Source organism: Amblyomma maculatum, chromosome 1, assembly GCF_055883805.1.
Source record: "Amblyomma maculatum isolate TAMU_Amacu chromosome 1, ASM5588380v1, whole genome shotgun sequence".
Taxonomy (NCBI): domain Eukaryota; kingdom Metazoa; phylum Arthropoda; class Arachnida; order Ixodida; family Ixodidae; genus Amblyomma; species Amblyomma maculatum.
In genome coordinates this window covers 436,834,121-436,858,942 of record NC_139344.1, presented here as the reverse complement: position 1 = coordinate 436,858,942, position 24,822 = coordinate 436,834,121, and the positions used below count along the sequence as shown (strand labels likewise).

Genomic DNA, 24,822 nt, shown 5'->3' with positions numbered 1-24,822 from the left:
CGAGCGTCGTTGCTCGAGATTTGTGCTTTTTGATACTTCCGCGTGCCGCTACAACGATGTGCAGCCTTCGTTATGTAGAAAATTATGTCGCAGAGGGGTCATTGCCGCTCGAAATCTTCCGTGCATGTGCTATCTGAGTCGAAACAACCCATAAATCAGCGCCACGAGAGCGCCGCTGAGGCCCAGTGCCCCTAGGCGTGGCACACTAATACTGCACGGTACGCTGCCTTGGGCTCCGCTGGTTATTGAGGAAAATAGGCCCTGGCAAAAATGAGAAAAAGATAAATCATAAAGTATCAAAAATAGGCGGAGAAAAGGGCAAGCCAAGTCAGAATTCGAGTCCACTCTCTGACTATCTTGCCAGCCTGGGAGACAAAAGCAAATGGACAAAGAGCTACATTTTTTTTTATGGCCAGCAGCACACTTCACATTCGTGGGTTCATGTCTCGAAGTAGATAGTCTGAGGCAGCCGCTATGATAATTAAGATTGCCACTGCTCGAACACTGAAGCTGGTTGCCGGCATTCTAGATTGGACACTGATGTGGATCTCTAGGCGCCATGGAGAAAGGAATACTTCCTCCGTGCTGGGCGCTCAGAAGCATGGAGTTCCAATTAGTTTCGTCACGCTGTTCTGGAGCTCCGGCGCGAAACCTAATTAAGATGGAATTCGTGACTATCAAAGCTTTAACCCTGTGCAGGGTCCAGAGACTACTTCGGTCTAAAAATTGATCTGTTATGTGATCGAGAAGTCAGATGCATGGTTTATATATGTTGCCTTTGGAAGAGGGAAAGAGCTAGAAAACAGGCAGGATGTGCTGTAGTACAAGTGCTGTGTGCTTTCTTTTCTTGCACACTAGTTTATATTACTAGGTAGTATATGCTTTCCTTTGTTTCATTCTTTTTGCAATGCTTTCGTAGAATGCACAGTTATATTCACTGCTTTGTCTACCTTGTTTGGTAATTACATCATGAAGACTTTGCCAATTTTTTATAATAGCCTTTCTGATTCATTTCACCTTCCCTGTCTTATCCATTTTACTTGTTCGTAGATGTGCTTTCTTAATATATTACTGTTCGGTTAATTTACATGTCCACAATGTAAAGTTTCGTACTGTATAATTAATAATTCATGATTTTGGTTTTTGCTTGTGGAATATTTTTATTATTTAACATGCATTGTTCAATACTTTCTGTAAGTTCATGCTGGCAAAATTAAGTGCCCAGGATGTGTGACTATATAAGAAGTTTGCAGTTTTGCTGTTAGCCATGCAGTGGTCTCAGACCGCTGTTGTCGAGCTGGAAGCTAAACTATTAACCTGTTGTGGGGTAATTTACGAAACGAGGTGATTATGTGTACAAACAAGAACAGCCTAGATTGAATTCCACGTATAATATGAGAAGTTTTGTCCTCCATAACAGATGTTAGCCTTTGCTATATGTGCTGTTTTTTGCTGCTGCTTTTACTTTATTTTTCCGCTGTCTGATTTCTTTAGACTGTTTACCTCAGTTTACTTTAATTTATAAATTTGCCTTTTCTCATTCCTACCTAAGCGGTGGTAATTATGAGTGCCACACCTGGTGTTTAAGAAATTGAATCATAGTGGCAAGAGCCGCATCCACCTGCCAAATCTTTTAGCCTTTTGCTGCTTGGTGTTTGGTGCCATGCAAACTGTTCATTTAATGGCAATATGTGCTTTGTGCACAACATTGTATGACATTCACCAATAGAACTGTTTTGTGTTGCTGTATAATTTTGTTTTGGCAAGTTCTGTCCTATGTCATCTCATTCAGCTATGCAATAACCTTTGACTTTAATGTTTCATGAATTGAGCCTATAAAAAATGGTACTTAACAATGAAGCGATTTGGGCACCACATCTTCAAAATAGACTCTCTGCTGATTAGTATAGTTTCTCTACACATCTGCTTGTTTCTCTGAAGGCATCTGCTTCGTTTGTAACAAATATTTTATTTACACATTACGAGGAATTTTGTTTAATAGTGCTGAAATATGGGCATCTATGCAAAGAGCCACAACACCAATCGCTGGCTTGTGGTGAAAGAAACCATGACTTCGTACAAAAATATGTACAGTGAGTGTGGCGAGTATACCCTAGCTATTATGTACATTACTGGTGTGCACCAATTATTATGGTTATCTAATATATTATAGTGCAAAGGTGCACACTTTGCAGCACTTTGCATCTCTGTAATATGTGAGTGGTGCTGAAGAGCAAGTTGGTTTGATAACGTCAACTGCTAGTCGCCTGAAATGCTGCATAGATTCTCCGCACATTTTACACAGTCCTTGGTAAATTCTGCATAATTTAATTCTCAACAAGTTATTGTACATTAGCTTTTCTGTTCAAAATACACAGCCTTTGTTCATTCATGAAGTAATTGTTTGCTTTCTTTCTCAGGAGCATCGCAGTTATAAAAGCTACAGTCCTCACTGACACATTACCAGAAATAAAAAATAAAAATGAATTCCGCTTTTTTACCACCTATGCCCTCCTTATAGATTTAGAAATTTCAACTCCTGGCAAACCACTGCTGTTGATAATTTTCTCAATTCGCTTGTTTTAGAGCATAACTAAAGAAATGAAACTTGTGCCATTAATGCATGGCAGGTATGTGTTGCATGGATACCATTGCGCTTACTGACATGCAAAATCAGCAAGTGACAACTTTCAATTTGAATGCATGATACCTTAATATCAGTATAAAAAGCTATTTTGTTTTTAGTTAAAAATGAGGCTCTGAATAATTTCTGGAGGTGGCATGATGCATCGCTCAGTCAAAGTCATTGATTACAAAAGTAGAAGATTGGTAGTAATGTCGACAAAAAATGTGCATACCAAAACTATTTGCAGTGGTTGCCCAGCTTATGTTGAGTACAATTTATCTCAAATAGTTTTTGTTAAGTGTAATTTTAAGTGTCTAATTGTAGGTCTCACTTACTGCTAGTTGGTTAAATGTGACTAAATTGAGTTTATTGCATTACCAAGTCAAATATCCCTGAATAGCTTATGTCAAGTATATTTGAATGGAACCAACCCTACACTGTGATTATAATTGTTATTGCGTGTATATTGTGATTAGGTATGAACTAAACACATCAAATGATAAATTGTTCGATAGCTTACATTATTCAGCTATGTGTTTCATTATATATGGCTTACATTGGGTACCATTGTGCTAAACTATTGCAGGTCAAAATTAATTTTCATAGCTAGATAGTAGTGTTTATTATTCGACATTACAGTGCATCAAGTCATATATCTGGAGAGCTTATGTTGAGTATATTTGCACTAGACTAATTGCAAGCCTTAATGAAGTGTCATTGGGTAAATGTGAATAAAAATGGAAGCTCAGGCCATGAAATCATCACGTATGAATGAGTGGCTTATCTCAATATTCACCGGAATTATTGCAGGTTCTATTTAAAAATAAATTTCATCCTATGAAATATGAAGTCATATATCATATCATTTAATAGCTTATGTTGAGAGGGCTAATTGTAGGTCTTAATTATGATTTGTTAGCTATTTGGGAAATACATTGTGCTTGTACATCATCAAGTTATATATCATTAGATAACAATTATGCCATGTATATTTGTACTGAAATATGTGCTAAGTCTATTAACATGCAGTACAGGTAATTGGTTTAATGATAAGAATAAAAATTGAAAATCCTGCTGTATATATCAAATCATACATCTTTGGATAGCTTATATCGAATTCAAATGCACTACATTATTTGCCAGTCTTAAATAGGAATCAATTAGCAACGTGATGCAATTAACAATTCAACTTTAGCCTATCAAGTCACATACCATATAAAATTTCTCGAGAAGTACATAATCCAAAATCAAACAATAAATTGGGCAAAAACATGTACAAGTAAAATTTAGCATGTTCAACTTGATCAGGTAAAGAATCAACAAAGGTCACAAAGTACTACTTAAAGCTGTGGATTCACCACAATAAGCTTGGAGACCTAATTACAGCCCCCTAGTAGTGTTTTTCCCATGTTCATTGCAATATACATATTTTAACCTTGCGAGATGGAATACATGTGCATGGCAAGAGCTCTCAAGTACCACACACACACACACACCTATAAAGATTGACCCACACAATTTAACATTTGAACTGATAGTTCTCAACTGCATGCATATAATGAAATGTGCTGTTTTCAGGCAACCTTCCATGTGTGCAAGGCAAATGAAATTACGGTTATTTAAAGCTGCTTAATTCAGTAATTATGACAAAGAGATTTTTTAGGTCGATCATTAGGACATACAACAATCATCATTAATTATTCAATGACCAAATAGACATATGTATATCCTTTCTCTGCTTTAAGTTGCACCCCTCCAGAAAGAGTGCATTGAAGTACTGATGGAAGGGGTGTAAGCAAGCAGCATCGCACCCATAAAATGTTGCATCTATATGTCAAAACACACATATAGATAATGCGAGTTAGACACAGAAATGTACTTTATGGATATGCAATTCATAAGCAGTGCACAACAGACCGGTTTGTTGTACAACTCAATTTGTAGTACAAGAGTTGCGCTCTGTTGTACTGTGGTTTGTTGTGCAACAGACAAGTCTGTAGTACAACACAGCAGTCATTATTACTACAGAGCAGTCTTGTGTTGTACAACAAAGAGTTCTGTTGTACAACACACTTTCCTGTAGTACACCTGGACCGTGTTGTGTTGTACAACAGAAGTTTGTGTCGCACAACACAAAATTATGTCGTACAACAGAAATTTCTGTTGTACAACAGAAATTTCCTGTAGTATTTTTCGACTGGGTAGTAATGGCTAAGGAATAGCAGGGGGAGTTACTAGTTGAGTTTGCAGAGCGCAATAACTTACGAATCATGAATACCTTCTTCAGCAAACGGAAGAACCGGAAATGAACATGGAAAAGTCCGACGGGAAGACTAAAAATGAAATCGACTTCATAATGTGTTCAACCCCCGCCATTATGCAAGATGTAGAGGTAATCAGGAAAGTGCGATGCAATGACCACAGGATGGTGAGGTCCCGAATTCGCCTAAATCTGAAGAAGGAACGCAACAGATTCATAAATAAAAAAAAAAAAGAAACCCATCAACGAATTAACGGTGAGGGGGAGGGCAGAAGAGTTCAGGATCTCGCTACAGAATAGGTATTCAGCTCTAACCGAGGATGGCGACATTACCCTAGAAGCAAGGAACAATAATTTCAGAGATATCATTACTGAGTGCGCGGTAGAAGTAGGCAGTAGGATAGTTAGAGCGGATACCGCTAAGCTGTCTAAGGAGACGAAAGATTTGATTAAGAAATGACATGCCTACTGAAAAAACTGTAAGGGGCAATACCCTCACATTTTCTCACACAATCTCACTCAATTCACGTAAGAAATCACGTACAAGTCGCATATAATTGCATAAGTTCTCATAGTTTCTTGTACATTATCACAAATTATGTACGATATTTTATGATAATAATGTGCACCGTATGAGACTCTATGCGATTAAATGAGATTTTATGAGGTCATTGCCCCGTAGAACGTTTGGTTTTTCAGAGTATGAAAGCTTCCAATCCAACAGACCGGATCGAATTGGCCGAGATATCAAAGCTAATCAATAAGCGCAAGGTGGCCGATATAAGGAAGTATAACATGGATAAAATTGAGCATGCTGTAAAGAACGGGGGAAGCCTTAAAGCGGTAAAGAAGAAATTGGGCATAGGCAAAAACCAGATGTATGCGATAAGGGACAAGGCGGGCAACGTCATCACGAATATGGATAAGATAGTCAAAGTAGCCGAAGAGTTCTATACAAATCTCTACAGTAGCCAAAGTAGTCAGGACCGTAATGAGATTGGCGGTAGGGAAAAACAGTCAGACGTTCCACCAGTGGCAAAGGACGAGGTCAAGAAAGCATTAGAAACTATGAAAAGGGGGAAAAAACTACGGCTTTGCTGAAGGACGGGGGAGATATCGTGTTAGAAAAACTGAACACCCTGTATACGCAGTGCCTGGTGTCATCGACGGTACCGGAACCATAGAAGAATGCAAACATTATCCTCATTCATAAGAAAGGAGACTCTAAGGACCTTAAACATTACAGACCAATCAGCTTACTGTCTGTTACGTGTAAAGTATTTACTAAGGTAATCGCTAATAGAATCAGGACAACCTTAGACTTCAATCAAGCAAAGGATCAAGCAGGGTTTCGGAAACGGTACTCTACTATCGATCATATCCATACCATCACTCAGGTGATAGAAAAATGCCCGGAATATAACCACCCCTTATACATAGCATTCATTGATTACGAAAAAGCATTTGACTCAGTTGAAACCTCGGTGGTGATGCAGGCGTTGCGAAATCAGGGTGTAGATGAGCCGTACGTGAAAGTGCTGGAAGATATATACAGTGGCTGCACAGCAACCATAGTTCTGCAAAAAGAAAGTAACAAAATTCCCATAAAGAAAGGTGTCAGGCAAGGAGACACAATCTCCCCAGTACTACTCACAGCCTGCTTACAGGATGTATCCAGAGACTTGGCATGGGAGCAGTTAGGGATAAGGGTAGATGGAGAATACCTCAGTAATCTACGATTTGCTGATGACATTGCCTTGCTAAGCAACTCGGGAGATGAACTGCAAATAATGATTGATGACCTAGACAGTAAAAGTAGAAAGGTAGGCTTGAAAATCAATATGCAGAACACTAAGGTAATGTTCAACAGCCTCGGGAAGGAACAGCAGTTTACATTAGGTAGCGAAGTACTGGAAGTAGTAGGCGAATATGTCTACTTAGGACAGGTAGCAACCGCAGATCCGGACCATGAAAAGGAAATAACAAGAAGAATAAGATTGGGATGGAGCGCATTTGGCAAGCACTCGCAGATTATGTCTAGCAGCTTACCGGTATCGCTAAAGAGGAAAGTATATAACAGTTGCATCTTACCTGTAATCTCCTATGGAAACGTGGAGGCTAACTAAGAGAGTTCTACTTAATTTGAGGACAACCCAGAGGGCTATGGAACGAAAAATGGTAGGGGTAACATTAAGAGGTAGGAAGCGTGCTGAGCGGATCAGAGAAATAACTCAAGTTACCGACATTCTAGTGGAAATTAAGAAGAAGAAATGGACATGGGCAGGACATGTAGTGCGAAGAGAGGATAACCGATGGTTGCTTAGGGTAACAAACTGGATTCGAAGGGAAGGAAAGCATAGCAGGGGGCGGCATAAAGTTAGGTGGGCGGATGAGATTAAGAAGTTCGCAGGGGTCAAGTGGATGCAGCTAGCAGAGAACCGGGTTAAGTGCAGAAATATGGGATAGGCCTTCGCCCTGCAGTGGGTATAGTCAGGCTGATGATGATGATGAATGGCTAAGTAGTCATGGGTAATTGCAATAACTGGAAATGACGTCAACACATGGTGGCGTCACGACTGGTGATGACGTCACAAGGCGAAGTTAATTCCTCCAGGTGTTGATTCCAGATGTCCGTGTGGCGACATTTATTTGGCGCTTCCTCGAACGCTGCACCAAACAGCATATAGAAGCAGACTCAGTGCAAGAGGCATCGGCGACATTCAAAATTAGTTTACAGGATAAAAAGGAGCAGTATGTGTCACAATTCTCCGCAGACACCTGAACCACGTCGTAAGGAAAAGGTGGAAGGTGAGAGTAAGGCTAGAGAGAAAGAGGTGTCGTACTGGAGGGCTTAAAGTCACCCAAACACCGCGCAGCAATCGCTTTCGCCTCATCGCTCTATAGTTGTTCAAAGTGCCCCTATGGCATAAATAGAGGTAAACCCTAGAGAAAATTAAAATCTGCAAAAGACCTGTCTTTACCTTCACGCCGAATCTTAGCATAGCCGTAAGATGGTGTTGTTGTTGTGGCTGTAGGAAAAAGGAAAATAAAAATTTGGAGGACGCTTAAGCTTCGTCTTCAAGAGTGGAACGCGATAGCGTTATTGCACCTCGTCGAGAAAACTTATTAAGCGCAAAGGTATTGGGGCAACCTCGCACCGGTACCCGCGCGGCCCGAAGGGTAGAAGCGGGTGAGCGAAGATAGTGATCTAAAGAAAGGAAAGACGCTTGATTCTACAACCCGTGAGGGTACACGGCGAAACGTCAGGGGCGAGTGGCGCGCCACGTGTCGGGGCAGCGCCGCACATTGCGAGGAGGGGTTCTTCTGTGTTTACCGCAAGAGCGCTCAGCATGTGCGCAGAGCGCAGAAGAAATGTAGCGGAAACGTACTTCGCTACTCGTGTGTCTGCGACTTCTGTAAGTAACATGCTCATAATTACCGATATACACCGCACTATAACGTTCTACGGCACGTTTCTAAGGCAACACCGCATTCACTAGAAGCGCTTTTGTACCGCTTTCAAGCATCGAACTCGTGGCTGAGTCGGGTTAACTCAGCCACGAGTTCGATGCTTGAAAGCGGTACAAAAGCGCTTCTAGTGAATGCGGTGTTGCCTTAGAAACGTGCCGTAGAATGTTATAGTGCGGTGTATAGCTCCGGATTTTGGCACGGCTTGTGGGATGCTGAACCGGCTTCTTTCTCCCGATTGCAATGGTCTTCCGTGCCAATGCAGTATCTGGGTGTGCCCCTACAATGTTATCGCGATCCTAGCTTACATTGGAAGGAAGAAACAAATAGAATGCGAGAGAAAGCGGAAGCATGGCAGGGAAGACAACTGTCAATCTTTTCACGCGCGTTCATCTGCAATGTTTTTTTGATTTCAAAGATATGGTATGTAATGAATGTTCTATGTGCGTCACGAACTGCCATTCAAAAAATTCATCGTGTGTTTGCGGTTTTTCTTTGGACTTCGAAATGGGAAAAGACGAGGCGAACGAATTTATTTTTTTCTTTAAAAAGCGGAGGAGTCGGTTTGATTCATTTGTTTCTGCGCCAAGGGGTATCGCGCTTTTTTTTTCTTCGCGACCAAAATGACACCTTTTTAAGAACAGTCATGCAAGTGCGGCTGCAAAGGCTGTTACCCGGATTTGTTGTCTCCTCAAGTGAAAACATGCGTGGTGCTGTCCCAGGATATTTGCGCGAGGTAGTTCTCTCTTACAAGTTGTTAGAAGTACGTTTTTCCCGTGAATATTTGTACAGTGTTGGCAAGAAAAAGCTGTATAAGGACCTAGTGGAAATAATGCTGCCGGCACCTTTGTATCGAGAGCCCTACCGTGGAGGCCCAGGGCAGGATATTTTAAAACGAGTGAAGAGGATGCCAGTTCTACCGGCTGCCAAAACGTTCTTTTTTAAGTTGCACTCGAACACTCTACCCGTCAAAACCTGGCTTCACGAAAAAGGAATCTATGTCCCTTGGACGACAAACTGCCTGCTTTGCAAGAAGCCAGAGACAATTGAACACATATTCTTAGACTGCTGGAATGCAGTATTTCATTGGGACGTGCTATAAAGAACAATTAAAAAAGAGCTACCACTAAACGCTTATGGCATCCGGTTTTTACCGGTGGAGAACGAAGACGTACCTTATGATTTAATAATGCTTCTGGGCCTCCACAGCTTGTGGAAAACACGGATGCAAGTAAGGCATGAATATATTAACATTCGCAGTGTACGTGAAAATTTTTTGAAAGTGCTGTTTATCTACGGGAATGTATCTGCGCGCTCCCCGACCCACCACAGTGGGCAGAAGTTCTGGATGACCTGGTAAAATTGAAAAAATTTTAACCTCACACGCGTTAGCTCAAGGGCAGCTGAAGTGTTTTATTAAGTGTGACAATTTGTTGTTCATGTATACCTTGGAAATAAAGAAAAAAAAAGAAAAAAGAACTCGTGGCTGAGTGGTAGCGTCTCCGTCTCACACTCCGGAGACCCTGGTTCGATTCCCACCAAGCCAATCTTGGAAGGTGCTTTTTATTTATGAAGTGCATGCTGGGATTTATCGCTCACGGCAAACGCCGCCTACGCCGACGACACCGGCTTTTCTGCGACACGATCTCCTTAACGCTATCGCGTTAAAATGCACAGGCCTGCTACTGGCTCTGTAGCTGAGCCACCTCCGCTGCCTCGTGCGGACGACAGAAGAGAAAATAGAGAAGAAAGGAAAAAGAAGAGGGAGAGAAAGACGCGTCCATGCAGATATAGCTCTCGAGTAACTCCAGGTTTAACCACAAGCTAAACCGCAGCTAATTTATTTTACCTCAAGCAGTTGTGCCGGAAGGAGAAATGATAACGAAAGATTGAGTGGGAGTGGTACCGCAGTAGATAATATTTTCAGCTTACTCTCGGCCCTCCAAGGCAGATATATAGCCTTCGTCGCCCCTTGCGGTGGAGGCTTATTGCCACTTCTGTATCTGTTCGGCATTACCCTTGCACAAAGTAGGGTAATAGCGCGAGGTGGTTTGTGGAACTGCGTATTCGCACCTACATTGCAGAGAAAAAAAATTCACAATGGCTTAGCTGTTGTTAAGCCTAGGAATTTTGCGAAAGTAATCTGCTTCAGTGGCTTGAGAAGAAGCACGCATTCGCCGAGCCGCATCTTGAGCACGACGTCTGGCCTAGCACTTCACATTGTTCCTCTGTCTCCGTAGCTCGCTGTCGCTTCCTGGCTTCACACTGGCGAGCCACCTTCTCCCTCTACTTCTCAGACAGCATGACGAACTGTCTTACAAGCGCTGAAAAGGCATGCTTCGTACAGCGCAGCCTTACCCTCTCTACTTGCCGAAGAGAGAAGAGAGGCGAAGTGTCTCCAATGGAAGACACTGTGGCGCTGGCACACGCACTTTTATGTTGTATGGGGGAGCAGACTTGAGATGCCTGTCATCCTTCATTAGAACTCCCCCTCTCCTCCCCCCTTCTTTCTATTGTTTTTCCCTTTCTGGGGAATCATGTTTTTCAGTTGATTATATACCACCTGTTAGACCGCACCGCACCTAGCGGGAGAAGCGCGAAACGCCCGTGTGGCTACCAGCCAGGCTACGCTCTAGAGCCGAGTTGGTAGCCCTTGTTAGGTTTGGGTCGCGAGTGCCTGAGTAGCGTACCGCTGCCAGCAGTTATTACGTGCGGCGCGCGGCCTCTCGCTAGCGTTGGCCTGGCGGCTCCGTGGACGGCGGACGGCATCAAAGGTGCCAGCAAAGACGAGGCGTCTTTTAACGAAACAACCTTTACTGCAACATCATGAAGAAACGGGCAGTGAAGCTGACCCGGAGAGATTACAGACACTCTCACACAGCTGGTGTCTAGCGACGTGCCAACGGCGCGTCAATGTAGTCTCTGTCCCAGCGGAGTCGGCCGCTGCTTTTTATAGGTTTTCCCGTTCACAGGGAAAGGGAGAGCCAAGCATGTTGGTTCACGATGAATGACTCAATCGCAGATGGTCCGACCTCATCTCCTCCACCTCCTGCAGACGGGCGAGGGCGGCGCTCTCTTTCACGAGCTCCAGGCTTGGCCGGCGTTTGCACGCACACGCACGCACACACATTTGGCGCGTGGCAGGAACACGTCGAGTCTTGCCCGCGGGAGGAAGCGTTGCGCGGCCGATGAACGGCGTCGAAATGGCCGATCCGCTCGCGGTTCTGCCTGTTGCTATGCGGTGGCCGCGTCAGCTGTCCCACTTCTCGGTGGAGAAACGTAACAGACTGCCCCGCCGGGGAAGGGAGATCCCGAAGGGCAGGGGACTGCATCCGCTGTCCGGAGGGATCGGGATGTTGCTGCTAGCCGGGATCATCTGACTCTGTTTCTCTTGAGCCAGTCAGCCTGAAGAATTCCTTGGCAAGTCCGGGTTTCCAAGGCACTCTGCAACTTGTCTTCAGGAGAGATTTCTGACAACCTACAGCATCACAACCACGCTAAAAACTCAACCGGTCAGCCAGCAAGCACGGCACAAACTTCACTAAGTTTTGCCAGACTATTTCCCTCTTATGCCCCCATCTACATTAAAGGGCAGCTTAGCAGCACTTAGAACGCGTCCACAAATTTGAAAATCGCATTTTCAAAACAGCACTTCAAACAAAGATAATACAATGCAAATGTTCAAAATCCTATGCCAGGAAGAAAAACACCAAGAAGTGAAAACTGAGGCTTCTTCTCACGTTATGGGCTCCGACTTAAGCCATCGGCATTACCGTTGAGATCACCCTTTTCACTAAAGCTTCGGCTGTCCGTTTCACGAAACAACCGTACCTTCCTGTTTCTGTGCAAAGAAACGCATGAGCATAAGTCACTAGCTTTGCTAAACAACCTATCCCTCTCCTTACGTGTGGCGCACCAGTCACGCGATTTCTGGGCACGGGCGAATTTGTGCTTTTGGGATAGTCGCTTTCTCTTTCGCGATAGCTTCAACTTCCTCGCTTCTTTCTCGCGCCTGCCTTTCCGTTTTTTTCTACGGCAGCACTGGAACACAGGCTTTCTGCTTTCTTTTTTGCAATCGTTTGCGTTTGCTCTCCTTACGATGGCAGCAATCTTTCTCGCGCTTGCCTTTCCGCGTTTTTCTGCGGCAGCACTGGAACACATGCTTTCTGCTTTCTTTTCGCAGCCGTATGAGTTCGCTCTCCTTACGATGGTAGCATTCTTTCTCGAGCCTGCCCTTCCGCGTTTTTCGGTGGCAGGACTTGAATACTCTAGTCCCACTTTCTTTCGGCGCGAGCTCCGGCAAGGTAGCGGTCAACGTTCTAGCGGTAACCGGAGCTAGTAGGACACAGGTGTCGTCGAAGTGCGGCGCCGCGTCTGCATCGCGGCCCGCAGCGCAGGACTCACTTTCAGTCAAGTCCGAACGACAACAACGGCTGACTTCAGTCGTGTCAGTCCCCCTTCTAGGCATTTGCTCTGGCGGCTCGCCATTCAGTGCGTCGCCTCGTTCAGAGCTAACCGGAGCAGGATCAAGCTCCTGCGACAGCTGGGGCGCTTCGGATAGCGTGAGGGTCATGTGCGCCACGTCCGCGTTCGCACTGGGGTTGCTTTCGCGAATACAACCCAGCGTGGTATCGGAGCACGAACGACTCTGACTGTGCTCTGGTCGCTCACTGTCGCCTTCGCAAGTCTCGCTCTCTACAGCGGACGCACACTCCTCGTCGGTCTGCCCTGACTGATCACAACTCGCGGGCTGCGCAGTTTCCCTGATCGGCTCTTCGTTTTTCTGCGTGCCCTGCTCTGCGACACAGCTTTCGGAAACCGCAATTTTGTCATTTTCTAGCTGGTTTTCTTCTCCGCCACACTCTACACAAGCTTCTGCATTGAGAGGCGGTTCTGTTATTACCAGTTCCCCACACTCATTTGATGGAACTGTATCTCCTACAGCTACTTGGGTCGGCGTGCAGTTCACCTCGCTTAACGGCGTCACTTCGGACTTCTCACCGATTAAGCATGTGCTAACCGTCTCAGCTGGCGGCTCGACCAAGGTAACACGATGCTCTTCTGTTAGAGGCTCGGTCGGCTCGCTACTGCGGTCACGTTGCTCGGCCGCTTCCCCAAGCTGTTTCTCACAGTCCGGTGCAAGTTCGATTTGCTCCGGACCTTCCGCACTGTCTAGCCATTCGCTTACAGCGGCTTTCAACTGATAGGCCAAATCAAAGTATGCCTCGTTACAATGTTTCTCGCTCTCATATCTCTTCCGAAGATCCTGAGGCGTTATCTGATATCGTATCAGCAATGACTCTTTTAGTTCATCGTAATTTTTCAAGCGGTCGCCAACCAATCGCTTGATTTCTTCCGACGCTTCAGCGGAGAGAAGAGCTACCAACTTCTGCGCCCAACTATCTCGCTCGAAACGTTTACTTCTGCAGACATCCTCGAAGTCTGCCAAATACTCGGCCACATCCTCGGCAATGAGGAACGGTGGCGGACCATCTCGCGGTATTGAACCGTTACACTGAATGGCATTGCAAGCTTTAATCCTTTCCACGCTCATTCCATGTGCTGAAATCTCCAGCTGCATCAGTTTCCTTACGCGGGCGTCCTCTTTCTCGAAACGTTCCCTACGTTCATGCATCTCTTTCTCGTGACGTTCTCCACGTTCACGCATCTCTTTCTCGTGACGTTCTCCACGTTCACGCATCTCTTGACGTTCGTCAATGATCTCAAGGCATTCCGAAAGCTCGTCATCCTCAGCTTCCAACGCAAGAATAGCCTTTAACACTTCTGGTTTTCTGAGTTTGTCTGAAAAATCCAGACCCAACTCCTCCGCAAGCTCCAGCAATTTCGGTTTGCGCAACGACTTCAAATCCAAACCCATGGCTGTTCCGAGTGCTGCCTTCTCTACTGCCCACTATTGTCTTGCTGCAATTAACCCAGCAACAACGACAACACAATTACCAGCTCAGTTCGCTACCTAACAAAAGCCTGGCAAAACTCAGTAGAAGAAAGTCCCGCACTCACCAAACCTCGCAGCCAAGAATCCAACGCAGTCGTTCCGCTGCAGGCAACCAGTCATCACACAGGGCTCGGTGCACTGCTCCCGCCTTTCCGCTTAGCTGCTTGTTTCACGGGTCACGCCTCGGACATCTCCGCTCTTCCCACCAGATGTTGCACTTCGGTCAGGCCTGGCTCGTTTTCACTGCTTGGTCGTCCTCGTCTCTCCGCTTTCCGCTGTTCACCAGTTGTTGGACGACGGTATCGCCTGGCTCGTCCCTCCAACCGCGGTTACGGCTTGGTCGTCGTCGTCCCACCGCTGTTCACCAATTGTTACAGTTGGTGTCGCGTGCGCCTCGGTATCGCCCCGCTGCCACCAATTGTTAGGTTTGGGTCGCGAGTGCCTGAGTAGCGTACCGCTGCCAGCAGTTATTACGTGCGGCGCGCGGCCTCTCGGTAGCGTTGGCCTGGCGGCTCCGTGGACGGCGGACGGCATCAAAGGTGCCAGCAAAGACGAGGCGTCTTTTAACGAAACAACCTTTACTGCAACATCATGAAGAAACGGGCAGTGAAGCTGACCCGGAGAGTTTACAGACACTCTCACACAGCTGGTGTCTAGCGACGTGCCAACGGCGCGTCAATGTAGTGTCTGTCCCAGCGGAGTCGGCCGCTGCTTTTTATAGGTTTTCCCGTTCACAGGGAAAGGGTACACCCTCACAGGAAAAGGAGAGCCAAACATGTTGGTTCACGACGAATGACTCAATCGCAGATGGTCCGACCTCATCTCCTCCACCTCCTGCAGACGGGCGAGGGCGGCACTCTCTCTCACGAGCTCCAGGCTTGGCCGGCGTTTGCACGCACACGCACGCACACACATTTGGCGCGTGGCAGGAACACGTCGAGTCTTGCCCGCGGGAGGAAGCGTTGCGCGGCCGATGAACTGCGTCGAAATGGCCGATCCGCTCGCGGTTCTGCCTGTTGCTATGCGGTGGCCGCGTCAGCTGTCCCACTTCTCGGTGGAGAAACGTAACAGACTGCCCCGCCGGGGAAGGGAGATCCCGAAGGGCAGGGGACTGCATCCGCTGTCCGGAGGGATCGGGATGTTGCTGCTAGCCGGGATCATCTGACTCTGTTTCTCTTGAGCCAGTCAGCCTGAAGAATTCCTTGGCAAGTCCGGGTTTCCAAGGCACTCTGCAACTTGTCTTCAGGAGAGATTTCTGACAACCTACAGCATCACAACCACGCTAAAAACTCAACCGGTCAGCCAGCAAGCACGGCACAAACTTCACTAAGTTTTGCCAGACTATTTCCCTCTTATGCCCCCATCTACATTAAAGGGCAGCTTAGCAGCACTTAGAACGCGTCCACAAATTTGAAAATCGCATTTTCAAAACAGCACTTCAAACAAAGATAATACAATGCAAATGTTCAAAATCCTATGCCAGGAAGAAAAACACCAAGAAGTGAAAACTGAGGCTTCTTCTCACGTTATGGGCTCCGACTTAAGCCATCGGCATTACCGTTGAGATCACCCTTTTCACTAAAGCTTCGGCTGTCCGTTTCACGAAACAACCGTACCTTCCTGTTTCTGTGCAAAGAAACGCATGAGCATAAGTCACTAGCTTTGCTAAACAACCTATCCCTCTCCTTACGTGTGGCGCACCAGTCACGCGATTTCTGGGCACGGGCGAATTTGTGCTTTTGGGATAGTCGCTTTCTCTTTCGCGATAGCTTCAACTTCCTCGCTTCTTTCTCGCGCCTGCCTTTCCGTTTTTTTCTACGGCAGCACTGGAACACAGGCTTTCTGCTTTCTTTTTTGCAATCGTTTGCGTTTGCTCTCCTTACGATGGCAGCAATCTTTCTCGCGCTTGCCTTTCCGCGTTTTTCTGCGGCAGCACTGGAACACATGCTTTCTGCTTTCTTTTCGCAGCCGTATGAGTTCGCTCTCCTTACGATGGTAGCATTCTTTCTCGCGCCTGCCCTTCCGCGTTTTTCGGTGGCAGGACTTGAATACTCTAGTCCCACTTTCTTTCGGCGCGAGCTCCGGCAAGGTAGCGGTCAACGTTCTAGCGGTAACCGGAGCTAGTAGGACACGGGTGTCGTCGAAGTGCGGCGCCGCGTCTGCATCGCGGCCCGCAGCGCAGGACTCACTTTCAGTCAAGTCCGAACGACAACAACGGCTGACTTCAGTCGTGTCAGTCCCCCTTCTAGGCATTTGCTCTGGCGGCTCGCCATTCAGTGCGTCGCCTCGTTCAGAGCTAACCGGAGCAGGATCAAGCTCCTGCGACAGCTGGGGCGCTTCGGATAGCGTGAGGGTCATGTGCGCCACGTCCGCGTTCGCACTGGGGTTGCTTTCGCGAATACAACCCAGCGTGGTATCGGAGCACGAACGACTCTGACTGTGCTCTGGTCGCTCACTGTCGCCTTCGCAAGTCTCGCTCTCTACAGCGGACGCACACTCCTCGTCGGTCTGCCCTGACTGATCACAACTCGCGGGCTGCGCAGTTTCCCTGATCGGCTCTTCGTTTTTCTGCGTGCCCTGCTCTGCGACACAGCTTTCGGAAACCGCAATTTTGTCATTTTCTAGCTGGTTTTCTTCTCCGCCACACTCTACACAAGCTTCTGCATTGAGAGGCGGTTCTGTTATTACCAGTTCCCCACACTCATTTGATGGAACTGTATCTCCTACAGCTACTTGGGTCGGCGTGCAGTTCACCTCGCTTAACGGCGTCACTTCGGACTTCTCACCGATTAAGCATGTGCTAACCGTCTCAGCTGGCGGCTCGACCAAGGTAACACGATGCTCTTCTGTTAGAGGCTCGGTCGGCTCGCTACTGCGGTCACGTTGCTCGGCCGCTTCCCCAAGCTGTTTCTCACAGTCCGGTGCAAGTTCGATTTGCTCCGGACCTTCCGCACTGTCTAGCCATTCGCTTACAGCGGCTTTCAACTGATAGGCCAAATCAAAGTATGCCTCGTTACAATGTTTCTCGCTCTCATATCTCTTCCGAAGATCCTGAGGCGTTATCTGATATCGTATCAGCAATGACTCTTTTAGTTCATCGTAATTTTTCAAGCGGTCGCCAACCAATCGCTTGATTTCTTCCGACGCTTCAGCGGAGAGAAGAGCTACCAACTTCTGCGCCCAACTATCTCGCTCGAAACGTTTACTTCTGCAGACATCCTCGAAGTCTGCCAAATACTCGGCCACATCCTCGGCAATGAGGAACGGTGGCGGACCATCTCGCGGTATTGAACCGTTACACTGAATGGCATTGCAAGCTTTAATCCTTTCCACGCTCATTCCATGTGCTGAAATCTCCAGCTGCATCAGTTTCCTTACGCGGGCGTCCTCTTTCTCGAAACGTTCCCTACGTTCATGCATCTCTTTCTCGTGACGTTCTCCACGTTCACGCATCTCTTTCTCGTGACGTTCTCCACGTTCACGCATCTCTTGACGTTCGTCAATGATCTCAAGGCATTCCGAAAGCTCGTCATCCTCAGCTTCCAACGCAAGAATAGCCTTTAACACTTCTGGTTTTCTGAGTTTGTCTGAAAAATCCAGACCCAACTCCTCCGCAAGCTCCAGCAATTTCGGTTTGCGCAACGACTTCAAATCCAAACCCATGGCTGTTCCGAGTGCTGCCTTCTCTACTGCCCACTATTGTCTTGCTGCAATTAACCCAGCAACAACGACAACACAATTACCAGCTCTGTTCGCTACCTAACAAAAGCCTGGCAAAACTCAGTAGAAGAAAGTCCCGCACTCACCAAACCTCGCAGCCAAGATCCCAACGCAGTCGTTCCGCTGCAGGCAACCAGTCATCACACAGGGCTCGGTGCACTGCTCCCGCCTTTCCGCTTAGCTGCTTGTTTCACGGGTCACGCCTCGGACATCTCCGCTCTTCCCACCAGATGTTGCACTTCGGTCAGGCCTGGCTCGTTTTCACTGCTTGGTCGTCCTCGTCTCTCCGCTTTCCGCTGTTCACCAGTTGTTGGACGACGGTATCGCCTGGCTCGTCCCTCCAACCGCGGTTACGGCTTGGTCGTCGTCGTCCCACCGCTGTTCACCAATTGTTACAGTTGGTGTCGCGTGCGCCTCGGTATCGCCCCGCTGCCACCAATTGTTAGGTTTGGGTCGCGAGTGCCTGAGTAGCGTACCGCTGCCAGCAGTTATTACGTGCGGCGCGCGGCCTCTCGGTAGCGTTGGCCTGGCGGCTCCGTGGACGGCGGACGGCATCAAAGGTGCCAGCAAAGACGAGGCGTCTTTTAACGAAACAACCTTTACTGCAACATCATGAAGAAACGGGCAGTGAAGCTGACCCGGAGAGTTTACAGACACTCTCACACAGCTGGTGTCTAGCGACGTGCCAACGGCGCGTCAATGTAGTGTCTGTCCCAGCGGAGTCGGCCGCTGCTTTTTATAGGTTTTCCCGTTCACAGGGAAAGGGTACACCCTCACAGGAAAAGGAGAGCCAAACATGTTGGTTCACGACGAATGACTCAATCGCAGATGGTCCGACCTCATCTCCTCCACCTCCTGCAGACGGGCGAGGTCGGCACTCTCTCTCACGAGCTCCAGGCTTGGCCGGCGTTTGCACGCACACGCACGCACACACATTTGGCGCGTGGCAGGAACACGTCGAAGTCTTGCCCGCGGGAGGAAGCGTTGCGCGGCCGATGAACGGCGTCGAAATGGCCGATCGGCTCGCGGTTCTGCCTGTTGCTATGCGGTGGCCGCGTCAGCTGTCCCACTTCTCGGTGGAGAAACGTAACACCCTGCTCTCGCGCTGGTCTGAAGTCGGTAGTCACGTGGTGTAAAGCGTAACTACCGGTCCAGGCTAAGAGCTACCTGCCAGCCTCTAATCCGCTGGCGCACGACTCCCCGTCTTCTCCGGCATGCGTGCCCGGGGTGGGGAAGAGGACGCCCATTTCCGATGGAAATAAAAGTTGTGCAACCAACCAACCAACGCTACGCTGAAGGCTCGAAGCCTGGCGTAGTATTGCTTTCGAAATAAAAGACATGACTAAGACACAACAATACATAAGCGCCAGTGCTTGGTGCATCCTCGAGGGCTCTGCAACCTAGTCGAAATAGCTGGGTGTGAAACCGATCATAGAGGCTGCATTTGAATGGAACGCAGTTAGATCAACACCCCGGCGTTTAAGCTGTCTGTATGGGACCCTCCCCATTCTCTAGCTCAAGCGCTAGTGGCAAGTAGGCGTCCTACGTGCCCCGCCGGGGTGGTGCAGTGGTAAGACGCCCGACTACTGTGCCGGAGTACCCGGGTTCGAACCCGACCTCGGCGGCTGCGCTTCGATGGAGGCGAAACGAAGAGGCGTCATGTGCTGTGCGATGTCAGCGCACCTTAAAGATCCCCAGGTGGCCGAAATTACTCCGTAGCCCTTAACTACAGCTCCTGTTTCTCTCTTTCCACTTTCACTCCCCTCTTCCTCCCTTCCCTTACGACGCGGTTGCGGTGTCCACAGAAAACAAGTGAGACAGTTACCGCGCCTTTCCCTTCCTCTAAATAAATCAATAAATCAGACAGGCGTCCTACGTGTACTATCCCGACTGCGGCGGCTGCGTTTCGATGGAGGCGAATCGAAGAGGCGTCCGTGTGCTGTGCGATGTTGTTGGGGCTGTAGGAAAAAGAAAAAGAAAAAGTACGGGTCTGCTACTGGCTCTGCAGCTGATTGATTAATTGATTGACTGATTGATTTATAGGAAGGGAAAGGCGCGGTAACTGTCTCACTTGTTTTCTGTGGACACCTCAAAGGCGCCGTAAGGAAAGGAAGAAAGGTTGGAGTGAAGTGGAGAGAAAGCGGAGCCGTAGTGGAGGGCTACGGAGTGCTTTCGACCACCTGGGAATATTTAACGTGTGCTGACATCGCACAGCACACGGACGCCTCTGTTTCGTAGCTGAGCCACCTCCGCTACCTACGCTACCTCAAGCGGACAGAAGAGAGAAAGTAAAGGAGATAGAAAAAGAAGAGGGAGAGAAAGACTCGTGCCGAAACAGCCGTCGTTCACCACCTAAGCGGTGGCGGGTGCAATCACGGCCCACAACAGACAAAACTTCGGTGGCATGGCTAGCCCCCGCCGCGAGCGGTGTTTATATACCTATCCCAGCCCCAGCAGGACTGGCCATGACAAGCCGCCCTTCACCCCCCCCCCCCCTGTGCGATGTCAGCGTTAAAACAGACAATAAAAGAAAGTTGTTAGATTTTCCAGCCTCCTTCTTTACGAGGAGTCGTAGTGCGGGGCTGCGGAGTAATTTCAACCACCTGGGGATCTTTTACTGTGCGATGTCAGCGCACGTTAAAGATCCAAAGGTGGTCGAAATTGCCCCGTAGCGCTCCAATATGGCTCCTCTTTCTGTCTTTCCACTTTCACTCCTGTCTTCCTCTCTTCTTTTACGGAACGATTCAGGTGTCCACAAAAACTAGTGTGACAGATACTGTGCCTTTCCCTTCCTGGGAACCATTATATTACAGGCGTCCTTGTGTGCACGGGAGCATGGCGTGTTATCTTGTGTGAAAGTTAACTTAGAAATTCACTTTTTTCTCGGCTGTCCATGCGTCATCTAGGGACAATATGAAAGTCTGTGAAACGAGATAACTACAATGACTGACACATTCTCTTGCTTTCGTTTTACAATATACAATGCAAACAAAGTTATCTTCATTTTCCCGTGTGTGGTACCGGGGCACAAGTGGGTGGCAGGGAACCAAAAGGCAAACAGGATAGCTGGAGCATACACTACTTTCCAAGCATCCGATGAGTCTGCGGAACTTTTGCCAGCACCCAAATCATACTCGGCCATACTAGAAAACTACAGAGGCACAAGAATGCGATATCCCCCACAGCACAGTTCTCTCACGAGAGAGGAAACTGTCATATGAAGACAATTACAGACGGGTTCATTCCCAAACCTACACATACTAAACAAAATGCACCTACCATATACGCGGACAGATGTCCGTGGTGCGTTGAAAACCCCACACTGTATCACTTCACATGGGCCTGTCAAAACATAGACATGGTCCCCAAAATTCGAAACCGGAGTGCGTAGCAATGGGAGACTGCTGTCCAGCGACCGGTGCGAAGACCAGCAAGATCTGGTACAGCGAGCTGAACGGGCGGCAGTAGCCAGCGGAGCCCTGGACTGACGGCAACCGGCCATTATGTAGGAGTGGACGAGGTGGACCGAGAAGACTCTTGTGAATGCAACAAGCAGACATCTCTGTTGACGTTCCATAAACCACCAAAATAATATCGGGCTGAATAAAGTTTTCCTTCCTTCCTTCCCGTCTCCCGACACTTTCACCCAACGACGCTACAGTCTCGAATACAGCGGATGTCCTCTCAGCCTACCATTCGACAAGTAGCGCTCGAGCTGCGCACCTAGAAGCACAGACAGGACAATTCCAATGAGATACGCATCCTGGTAAAGAGATTCTCAGCAGTTTGTGGAAATATGGCCGCTTCGATAAAAGAAGAAGCATTCATAGCAGAGAAAGGTTAATTGAAACGCATTCCTTAAACTCAATTCCTAATTGGGATATTCACTCCTAAATACGACAAAAAATAAATTGCCTTGCAAAATAAAATTAAAGACCACTGCAGAACCTGAATTGTAGTAATGCGAAAGTACGGATGCTGCTGTTGGTTGCTTCTGGTTGCTTCTAGTTGCCTAATTCACTTGTTTGCCCATTTTAGTGTATGGTACTTTCCAATTGTGCGTCAATCCTTTCCTATGCCCTTTTTCGGCTCTACTTCCGGTTGCGTGAAGTCACATCCATGATATCATATCCACTACGGCACCCCTTTCTCTCTTTCCACTTTCACTCCTACATTCCTTCCTTCGCTTACGCGCGGTTCAGGTGCCCACAGAACAAGTGTGGCAGATACTGCGCCTTCCCTTTCCCGTGAACCAATGATTCTAATTACCTAATTACTTATTGGCCTAATTATTTCTTAAGCAACAAAATTACCGCACCCTCTATCGATTGACACCGCTATTTAACCTCTAACACTTCTCAAATATTCACAACTGCATCGGACACGATTTTGCGGACAGGGCCTGCGGACACGGTATGCGGACAGAAATCTGTGAACATAGCGAAGTAATGCTTTCGCATTAATAGCAAAGGCGCTGTGTCGGTCACATTTACGGACTACTGAACCACACTGCAAAGGAAGGTAGGAAGGTGAAAGTGAAAGTTTGGTTTGGTTTGGTTTGTAGGGTTTAATGTCCCAAAGCAACTAAGGCTATGAGAGACGCCGTAGTGGAGGACTCCGGAAATTTCCACCACCAGTGTAGAGAAAAAGGTGCCGTAGTGGAGGGCTGGGGAGTAATTTTTACAACCCGAGGATCTTGGTTGGTTGGTTGCACAACTTTTATTTCCAACTGAAATGGACGTCCTCTTGCCCGCCCCCGGCACGCGTGCCGGGGAAGACGGGCAGTCGTGCGCCCTCGGATTAGAGGCTGGCAGGTAGCCTTTGGCTTGTTGCGCCTCTTCCGCCAGATGGACGGTGCGGTGCTGGATTAACGTGGACTGACATCACACAGTGCACGGATGCCTCTCCGTTTCGTCCCATTGTAGCACGGCCACCGGCAAACCCGGGTGCTCCGGCACAGAAGTCGGGCATCTTAACCACTGCACCACCGCGGCCTTCCCTAGTTCCTCCTCTGTCCCCACGAGGCAGCAGAGGGGGCTGAGCTATAGAGGTAGTAGCAGGCCCATCCATTTTTATCCTTTCTACAGTCGCAACAATACCATCCCACAGCGCACAGACACCTCTTCGTTTCGCCTCCACCGAAATGCAGCCGCCTGCGGTCGAGACGGAGCCCCAGTACTTTATCATAATTTGTTCAAAGGAAAGGAAGGGCATAGTATCTCTCACATTTGTTTCTGCGTAAACATGGCCCGCGCCATAAGGGAATTGGGGAAGATGGCGATTGAAAAACGAGAGTGAAAGGGGAGCCATGGAGGAGTTCTACGGAGTAATTTCGAGCACCTGGAGATCTTTAGTGTGCGTTGGCATACCGAGTACTTAATAATATTGTTACGGACGAGGGAGGAAGAAGAGAGCAGTGGGGATGGCAGGAGCGGCGCAATAGGCCCGCACACAGATTCATTAAACGTCACCTCACGACCATCGAGCATCTTCTCTCTGTCCTGTGTTCTCCTGTAGTCATCGCTTGCCGTCACGTAACAATATTAATTGCTTCACTGGAAAGGAAAGGCGCAGCATCTGTAACACTTGTTTCTGTGGACACGTGAACCGCGCCGTAAGGGAAGGGAGGAAGGTGGGAGTGAAAGCGGAAAGAAAGAAATGGGTGCGTAGTGCAGAACTGCGGAATAATTTCGACCACCTGGGGATCTAACTCACAATGACATCGCACAGCACACGGGCATCTCTTCATATGCTGTACAATGTCAGTGACGTTATATGTCCCGTTCCTTTCCTCAAGATCTAAAGTTTTGAAGAACTTGGGTATGTTAAAGTCCACAGAGTACTTTAATTGGTACACAGGAAAGGAAAGGCGCGGTATCGTCAGGCAAGTTCAGTGGACAACTAAACCGGGCCGTTGGGGAAGTGAGGACAGTGAGATTGAAAGCGGAAAGAATGAAAGGGGTGCCGTGGTGGAGGGCTCAGGAGTAATTTCAACCACCTGGGGAAATTTAACATACACTGACACTGCACAGCACACGGAAGCCACTTCGTTTCTCCTCCATCGAAACGGAACTTACTTTAGGTTTTGAAGTAAGGAAGGCGCAGAATACACTTCGGTTGAACACCACGGAATCGTCGATGTCAACACTTCATTAGGTCAAGGTGATATGAAGGTCAAATTAAGGCCTCCACGTGAAAACCGGCTCTACCTAGCTTAGTGAACATTTAGCTTCCATTTTATGTGGTTCACAGGAAGGGAAAGGCGCAGTATATGTTACACGTGTTTCTGTGGACAACTGAAGCACGCTGTAAGGGAAGGCAGGAGGGGGAGTTAAAGTGGAAAGAAAGAAATAGGTGCCGTAGTGGAGGGGTAGGGAGTAATTTTGACAACCTGGGGATCTTTAACGTGCGCTGATTTATTTCTTGATTTTTTATACGAAGGGAAAGGCGCGGTAACTGTCTCACTTGTTGTCTGTGGACACCGCAACTTCGCAGTAAGGGAAGGGAGGAAGGTGGGAGTGAAAGTGAAAAGAGAGAAAGAGGAGCCGTAGTGGAGGGCTACGGAGTAATTTCGACCACCTGGGGATCTTTAACGTGCGCTGACTGACATCGCTCACAGGTGGTGGTGGTGAAGGGTGACTGTTCCTGGCCCTACGGGGCTAATACTGGTAGGTCAACGCCGCTTACAGCGGGGACTCACCGACACCTCCTGCCACCGAATTTTTATCTGTTGTAGGCTGTCATTGCACCCACGTCCGCTGAGGTGGTGGTCGGTGCGCGTCTTTCTTTCCC

At 47.8% G+C, this 24,822-nt stretch overlaps 1 long non-coding RNA gene across 1 annotated transcript in view; it reads right to left on the bottom strand.

Moving 5' to 3' along the window:
- Positions 1 to 7,004: 7,004 nt before the first annotated feature.
- Positions 7,005 to 24,822, bottom strand: part of LOC146209481 (uncharacterized) — a 40,403-nt gene continuing 22,585 nt past the window's right edge. Inside the window, exon 3 of the long non-coding RNA XR_014703443.1 lies at positions 7,005 to 7,553. This is a non-coding gene — a long non-coding RNA (uncharacterized LOC146209481). The remainder of the gene's footprint in view (positions 7,554 to 24,822) is intronic.